The 8,556-nt window shown below is 37.7% G+C and overlaps 1 long non-coding RNA gene across 1 annotated transcript in view; it reads left to right on the plus strand.

Moving 5' to 3' along the window:
- The first annotated feature begins 2,830 nt into the window (after positions 1–2,830).
- Positions 2,831–8,556, plus strand: part of LOC309866468 — a 16,459-nt gene continuing 10,733 nt past the window's right edge. Inside the window, exons 1-2 of the long non-coding RNA XR_014312701.1 lie at positions 2,831–2,899; positions 4,947–5,055. This is a non-coding gene — a long non-coding RNA (uncharacterized lncRNA). The remainder of the gene's footprint in view (positions 2,900–4,946; positions 5,056–8,556) is intronic.

Raw genomic sequence — 8,556 nt, forward strand, 5'->3', positions numbered from 1 at the left:
AAAATTGTTTGTTATTTATCCAAAATTCAAATTTAAGTGGTGTTTTGTATGTTTTGTTTTGTTTTTGTTTATAAATCTGACAACTCTTTGTAATATTTAAATACAAAATAATTACTCTCCTTTCAGTTAGGTATTTTTTAGGTTTAAGCAGTTAAACTCACTGAGGCATTAGTATAGGTATTTGGCAGAGCTTTGCCAGCTGGAAATAATACATGGAATTACTTTTTTAAACAGCTTAGTCAATATAAACTGTTCTTGATGTCACTTAACAATTAAGTAATTGTAGTCTTCTTAATAAAATAAACCAAATCTCACTAAATAATAGTAAATATGTCTCGAGATAAAATATAAAAAATGTTGGCAACCCTATTTTACCTCCTAAAATTCTTTAGAGAATTTTATTTTCCCTAATCTCTGGGAGCCAGTGATTCAAAACATTTCATTGTTTATTCGGTGGTTTAGTTCTGAGACTGTGTACTGGTGTATTAACTTTCAGAACCGTAAAAATGACTATAAGGCAATTTTTATCGACATGGGTTTATCTTTGTTTAGCCAATTACTCCCGAGGTAAATTGGTCTACATTTTCCATTGAGACAGAATTTATATTATATGCTGAATGGACTATCACCAAAATAATATATGATATATTATAAAAATTACTATAAATTTTTAAAAAATATGTAGATTGACTTTTATGTTTGGGAAGATAAATTTAGATAGAATCTTCCCTGCGTAAAACTAAAAACCTTGGAAATTAGATATAAAACAAACATAAGGATGTTCTGAAAAGTGAAGAGAAAAAGGTACACCACTTAGGGATTCAGGCCCCAGAATGAGTTCCCTAGGTTTTCCTTTTGCTTCACGCACCTCTGACTTAGAGCTGAAGAAGTTGGTAACTGGGAAACACCAGTCGGTGCAGACGCAGAAAGCTCCAAAAAAGCCTGCTCCCTGGCCAAAGGACAGGAAAGGGGCAGTCTAGCAAAACAAAACTTTTGGAAAATAACTGCTGTATTTTACCAAAACATTGCAGAAACAAACAAACAAACAAAACATGGCCCATCCCCTACTCACACCAGCAAAGGCCAGATGAAGAGCCTAGAATCCTAGCCTTTCAAGGCATGAATGAGTCTCCTCAAACCTCTCACTGGGATAGTATCAAACAAGGGTGAGTAGAGAGCAAAAGCTTTCATCCCTCACCGAGAGTAATGAACAACCCCCCAACCTCTACCCCTGTCCCATGATATCAGCAGAGACCACCTAGAGAACCTGAACTTAAAGTATCACCTAGCTATAAGGAGGTACCAGTCCCCTTCCCAAATAGGGTGGTGTCTTCCCACTGTTTCCCCAGCCCCTGCGGTGTCAGTAATGAAGAAGCCCTACCCTCCCAGCCAAAGATTCCATCAGTGGAGGCCAAAGAAATACAAAGCAAGCAGAAGTAAGAGAGTAGTGAAGAACAGGGATCGAGGAAATTGAAAGCAAAGCAGTAGAGGAACTATCCATGAAATAAAGAGGTGGTTCTTTGTGAAGATTAATAACATTGAAACCTCTAGCCTGTAGGTCTAGTAAATCTTACAAGAAAAAAGAGGCAACACAAATGATCAATATCAGGAATGAAATGGGGATATCACTACGAATCTTGCAGACATCGAATGAATGTTAAGGGAATACTGCACACCAGATATAAAAACTGGGGCACCAAACACATGTTAGAGGTCCCCTGAGAGATGCACTCAGGAACGTGGCAGAGTTCAAAGATGGTGCCCACCTCTGTAGTCTCTGGGAAGGAATACAGTCAGCCCTTAGATGTGTTTATTTATAGGCCTGTGTCATTCAGGCTGAAGCTATGATGATAAGCTAATCATTTTCTTTCACAGAAAAACTGAGCTCTGGGCCTTTTCCTCTTGCTGTGCCCTGGGGGTGGTAGCTGTTGAAGATCTTTTTTCCATTAATTACAGTCCTGTGGAACCCATGAGACCCTCAGTCACTAGAGCCAAGGGATGTAAAGGTTTTGCAGCAGGAGCTGCACCAGACAAGGGTATTAAGCTCCCTTCTGGAAGCATAAGGTATTAAGCTTCCCTTCTGGAAGATACTGGTGATCTGGAGTGTGGCAGAGAAAGAGTGCAAAGACTATGCTACTAGCCTCCATTACTTCTGTAGGCCTCTATATGCCAAATCAGAAGCCTGCCCCTCAGGCCTAAACTCCTAGACAAGCAAGTAGGTCTTTTTTTCAGGAAGACTGAGATGTATTTCAGTCTGAGGTCTAGGCAGTGTCCTGGGAATGGTAGTCTGCCAAGTACTATCTGATTGTTAGTCTCATGGGGTCCAGGAAAGCAGGCCACCTGACCTCCAGAGCCAGGTGATCAAGGGGTATTCACTAGGTGACAGCAGGGTATTCACTAGGTGACAGCCACAAAAACTGGGTCACCAGATCGGTGTAGAGCCTCCCATCCTCATCCCATCGTAGAACTCTAGAATGTGGCCGCAGAAGAGCATCAAGATTGCACTCACACCTGGAGCAGGCAGAGGTGGAAGCAAAGATGGCACCCACCAAAAAAAAAAAAAAAAAAAAAAAAGATAGGAAAAGGAAAGAAATAAAAGAAAATTTTAAAATGGTGTCCTCTGCCTTTCGAAAGGCAGAGTGAAATCAGAAAGATAGCGCCCATCAGCTTCCTTCTCTGGAGCATTTCCTAGCAGGCCCCTGCCCCTCAGTCCAGTGGGCCTCTTTCACGTAAAGAATGGGTGCTTTTCAAAGGGCTGCTTCTGCCCTGAGGCCTGGGGTCAGTGAATCTGGGCGTGGGCCCTTTAAGAGCCACGCCTCAGCTCGCCTTGGACCATGGGCCTCTGGGGCCCAAGCCCTGTTAGTCTTCAAAGCCAGAGGTTTTGAGGCTCCTCTCTCAGGTACTGGTCTTAAAAATTGAGGTATCTGTGGACGCCCGGGGGGCTCAGTCGGTTAAGTGTTTGACTTTGGCTCAGGTCGTGATCCCAGTGTCCTGGGACAGAGTCCCACAAGGGGCTCCAGGCTCTGCGGGGAGTCGGCTTCTCCCTCTCCTTCTCCTTCCGCCCCTCCCCCATCGTGCCTGCTTGTGCGCGCGCGCGCTCTCTCTCTCTCTCTCTCTCTCTCAAATAAATGAGTAAAACCTTTTTAAAAAAAAATGTTGCGGTGCCTGCTGTGGGGTACTAGCGCCTGGGTCCTCAGGAATCAGCTCAGGGTTTTGCGATCCTTGCCCCTTGTGGGTCTCTGTGCTGTGGGTGGGGTTTACAGCGAGGCTTTGCATCAGGCTTCCCTGCTTGCTTTGATGTGGTTTCCCTCCTGTTTGCTCCATGTGAAGACGTTCCTCTGCCAGGTTCTAGATTTTTTTTTTTTCTGGAGAAAATTGTTCATATAGATCTGTAGATTTGGTGTGTGTATGGAAAGAGGGGAGGTGGGGAGCTTCCCAAGTTACTGTCTTGAACCAGAACCTCTAACATCTTAATAGTGTAGAGAACCAGAGCATCAGAATCAGCAAACTTAGAGCTAGTCTAAACCCAGCTCTGTTCCCTCCAGCTGGGACAACAGCTGCAGTCAGGCCTCCCCATGCTCAGCTGAATTGATTTTGAGGCTGCTCTCCATGTATTTAATTCAGGCTATTTGGGGTGGATTTTAGTCGTTTGCATTGAGAGAAGACGGTTTATTACATCTTTAGTGTGGTGAAGTAGAACATTCTTTATGGATCATTGCAAAGGATATATTTGCTTTCACAAAAATCATTCAGGTCTTTACGTTTTGAAAATATTCCAGGTTTTCTTTCCTTGAATGTATGTGACTTAGGCACAGAAACACTTTTTTTTTTTTCCCCCCTCTTCCTTTGTGGTTAGTTAGCTTTTTTCTTTTTTGGAAACAGCTTGATTCAAGTTTGATTACAGGTTGCCACAGAGATGCTAAAAGAACATATAAAATCTTGAGAAATCTAGTAAGTGTCATATTAATCTATTTTTGTTTACTTTTTATTTTTATTTTATTTTATTATGTTGATAGTCACCATATAGTACATCATTAGTTTTTGAGGTAGTGTTCCATGATTCATTATTTGGATATAAAACCCAGTGCTCATATTTACTTTCAACTAGTATTATTTTCAACTGGTATTATTTTCAAGGTGAAATAGGTTAAAGATGTATTATTTTAAAGATTAGAAATTATTGAAGTTTTTGGGACCACTGTCTTTTACCTCTGTAAATTATGCCAGTGATATGCCTATCAAGAGCAATTTCATGGTTTGATGATTCAACTGGTGGCTGGTTAGAAGTGAATTTCATGACTCATCTCTGAGTTTCCTCTGATGTTTTCCTTTATTTTTACGTGGATAGGACTTAAAAAAGATAAGGCAATAGAACCAAAGTAAAATGGAAGGCGGTCGAGCTGTTTGGAGGTCAAAATCAGATTGTTTGCTCTGAATATTATCCGAGAACATTTCCTTACATATTATTTCAAAAGCCAGACTGAGTCACATGTTGAGTACCTGGGATAATAACAGTAGTCTGGGTTCTTAAACAACCTACAACTAATGTCCATATTTCACATGGAAATAGGTTGAAAATGTTACTTACAAGCTAAAAGTTCTGTTTTGCAAAACTACATATTCTCTGTTTCTGTGTGTTGTTTTCATATTAAGGCTTTAAATCAGAGCTTTTGGTATATCAGGATATAAAATGTTTGAATAAGTGAAGAACACGTGAAGGCTGGCAAAAAGATGGTTGAATTTGGATGTGGCTTCTTAGCAAAATTGTTTTCTCATTCTGGAATCAGAAATGGTCACGTTTCTAATATATTTGTATACTCAGACACAGATGCCAACTTTTGAGCTGTGTGCCTCCTATCTGATGATGTCATTTATTATGTCAGTTATTACCATAAAACAGGACCTATTTTCTCATCCCCACCTTTTCACATGTGTTTTCTCTACAGAATTCATGTTTCCCAAGACAAGGCCAATCCTATTTGAATATACCGTTTATTTATGCTTGCTGGCGTGCCTAAGCTGGTACCTGCTTGTTACCTAAAATAGTAGTAAAAGGTGAGGCCTTTAGATATAATTTGGGAGACCAATCAAAGGATAAGACTATATTTATTAGAATCCTATGATCTTAAACTTGTTAGGAACTCCGGAGTTATCTTAGGAGCAGGGTATTTAAATACTGGATGACAATAAATGTAGCAGACCATATCTATGCCTCAGTTATTCACTAAAACAATCTCTAAACTTTATAACAACCAGACAGTAAAAAAGAAGAATTGGAGTTATTTGGTAAAGAAAAGAGAACTGAGTGGACATTGATTGCTCTTGAGAATACTGGTCACATAAGTAGTTTCTACTTCTAGTAAGGAAATGATGAATACTATATAATTTGCCGTCCAAACTGGGATAATTTTGAAAGTGAAGTGAGCTTATTAATAATTAAACATTAAAAGAAGTAGGCAAATAGCAAAATGTATAGTCACCCTACAGTAATTTAACAGACACTCTGCTAAGTACCTGGGGAAAAAAATGAAGACACCATTCCTGTCCTCAAAAATTTCAAGGCTGTGAAGGTGGAACATATATGTTCTTATTAGGAATTAAGATAAAACTTTTTAGGGAGCACAGGGGAGAGGTTTCTATCTGTAACCAAGGATGCAGAAAGATGCTGTTAAACCTTTTAAAATCTGTAGAGTTGAGAATAATGAGCTTTCATTCCGATTTGACAGCTAAGGAAAGCAAGACTCATGCTACTCAACTAGCCAAAGGCAAATGTGAAGCTCAAGTACATGGTCCCTGTGTTCCACTCTAAAACTTTCCATCCCACTATGTTATCCTAATGGGACTTAACCAGAAGGAAAGGGATATAAGAAAATGCTAGAGATTTACTTTACTTTTCTTTGGAGACAGAGGGTAGCATGAAGCTTCTTTGTGATTGAGTATATCCTTGCTGAAGAGAAGACCTAAACAACCCAACTTACTCACTTTTAACCTTATGACTCTTAAATCACACATAGTACTCTTAATGCTTTGAGATCTCTAGTAGGGTTTTTTTTTTTTTTTTTTTTTTTTTTAAAGGAAGACTCTTTGACACCAGATTTTCTTTGTAAGTTATCTCATGACAAGGAATTGCAATTTGTATATCCTACTTCTAGGATAACAGCCTTTCACTATATCCCATTCTAAATGGAATGTCATTATATCCAGGTATAGCAAAAGCAGAGCCTAGTGTGTGTACACATCACCTCCACCAAAGTCCAATATGAGAACATTTCTCAAATGATGCTTTATTATATTCTAGAAACATGTTAGTTGGATATTCGGCTAGTTTGTAATATTGGGAATGAGCCTGCCTGCATGTAGACATACACTCATTTAGGCTCATGTTACATCATTGAACGATTCTGTCATTTGTTATTTCTCTAATGCTGCTCATTTCATTATTCATTTGGTAAACTTTTTGACTCAATTCACCACATATGACCATTGAATCAATCAAACAAACATGAATACTTGAAGCTTGTTTTTAATATTTTTCCTTGTTTTTATTTTAGTATAAGAATGTTTATTCAGTATGTTTATTTTGAAGAAGAAATTTTAATGATAGAAAATGGTAATTATAAGAAAAATAATAAAATGTGCTGTCTTTGAGGCAGTAAGTGCAGCACTTAGCCCAAGACAATGGCCTACAGTCTCTGACTGACGGGTAAATATCACATTAGATGAAAATGATAAGAGTTTTAGGGGACTGAAGAATAACTTCCTCTTGACAGTGCTCTGACCTTTAACCTCTGGCCTAACTCTTGTTAGCTTCAGTAACACAGGGTAATTGTCACAGGTGTAAGATAAAAGACATCTCTACAGAAGCTACCAACAGTCTGAGATTTATTTCTTTTGATGACCACAAATGTGCTGCTGAGATAAAATCATAAGTTCAGACTTTCTCACATCTGGAAGGACATAAAAATTTACCCATGAGAAAGCAAAATTCCAAACACAAAGAGTTTTATTTACTGTTTAGTTTGAAGATCACTGTTGTAACAGGGAGGGTATGTACATCAGGGCAAAGGGATGGTAAATAATGTTACTGTTCTTACCCTGAAAGCATGTTTCATACATAATTATGACACAGGTGTAATAAAGAATGCTTCATGCACAACAGATATCCCCAATTTTTATAATTATTAGTAAACTCTTACTGTGTCATACTCTGTGTGTCCTATTCTGAAATGATTCTTTTGTATTTATATGCTAATCACCTTCTTCAAAAGAAATCAGTTCTTTGAGTTTTATTTAAATGTTCTCTGAAGGTAGTAGCTTTAAGAGTACTTACAGATGATGTGATAACAATTGTGATTTCTCATGAAAGTTAATGCCTCCTCCTGTAAGAAAATATATTGTATTCAACTTTTTTAGCAACATAAGTAAGAAATTCAGAAAACACCATGAAGCACAATGAGTTATGCAAATCTACGTTATAATAGAATAATATTACAAGGGAAAACCAAATGACTGTAACACCCATTAAAGTGAAGTCATTATAGTCATATACCCATGATTTAAAAAAAAACAAAAAAACAAAAAAAAGAATGACTATTGCTGGTAAAATGAAAATGACTTCACATTTCATTAAAATGAAGTCAAAGCAGTAACCTGGCAGTGTTTTCAAAATGTTTTATCATGAAGGAAACAAAGTCAACTTTTCAAACACTTGCCACAATAAAGTGGTGTATTTCATTATTCTGTTTATTTAGGGGTGTAATACTAGTATCATCCAAATGTTTGTTATTCAATATGAAGGAACCATAACAGTTTCTTAACTATAATAGATTTCCAGAATCCAATTTTTATTCAAAACTATCTAGCTAAGGCATAAATTACTTTTAAATTTATTGAGGGTTCTTATTCAGGTCATAGGTCTTGTCCTTCAACAATTTCTTTTAAACCACAGTGTGCTTTCATGACTCAAAATTAGTACATACAAGCTTTCAGATAATCCGTCAAGGAAAATACAAAGATTATGTTTATCTTCAAGTGATACTATAGGTAAATTACTTCAGTTGGTTCGGTAAAGGTGTAGCCAAACCCATTTGTTTCCAAAATACCACACTCTCTTTTTATTAAATCATGAAAATAAGGAATTATAATCATGTAACTTATTGTCATGCATACTTTCAATAATAATGCCTTCTTCCCAGACTACCATCTTTTCAAATGTGATGAGATCATCAGGTAACAGTGTAGGATATGAAGGCTTAGCATGCTGTGTTGTTAGCACATTAAAAAAAGAAATTGCTGGGATAATTAACAACTACCTATTTGTCTGTGGGATGCATTCATTATGGCTCTACAAATTGGAGGTCTCCAAAATCTGTGCAATAAAATTTACTCTTTGTTCAGGAAGTTCCCCTTGGATTTGGGGAAAATTCTGGTTTGCTGTGTCTATTGTAATTGTGACAGGCAGTTGACATGTCTCATAGTCTAAATGTAGTGGCAAGCAGGGGGTGGTACAATGATGAAAAAACTGCCATTCATTCTTGTGCAAAGGAAAGGTGTTTC

This window comes from Mustela nivalis (assembly GCF_964662115.1).
Source record: "Mustela nivalis genome assembly, chromosome: 6".
Classification (NCBI taxonomy): domain Eukaryota; kingdom Metazoa; phylum Chordata; class Mammalia; order Carnivora; family Mustelidae; genus Mustela; species Mustela nivalis.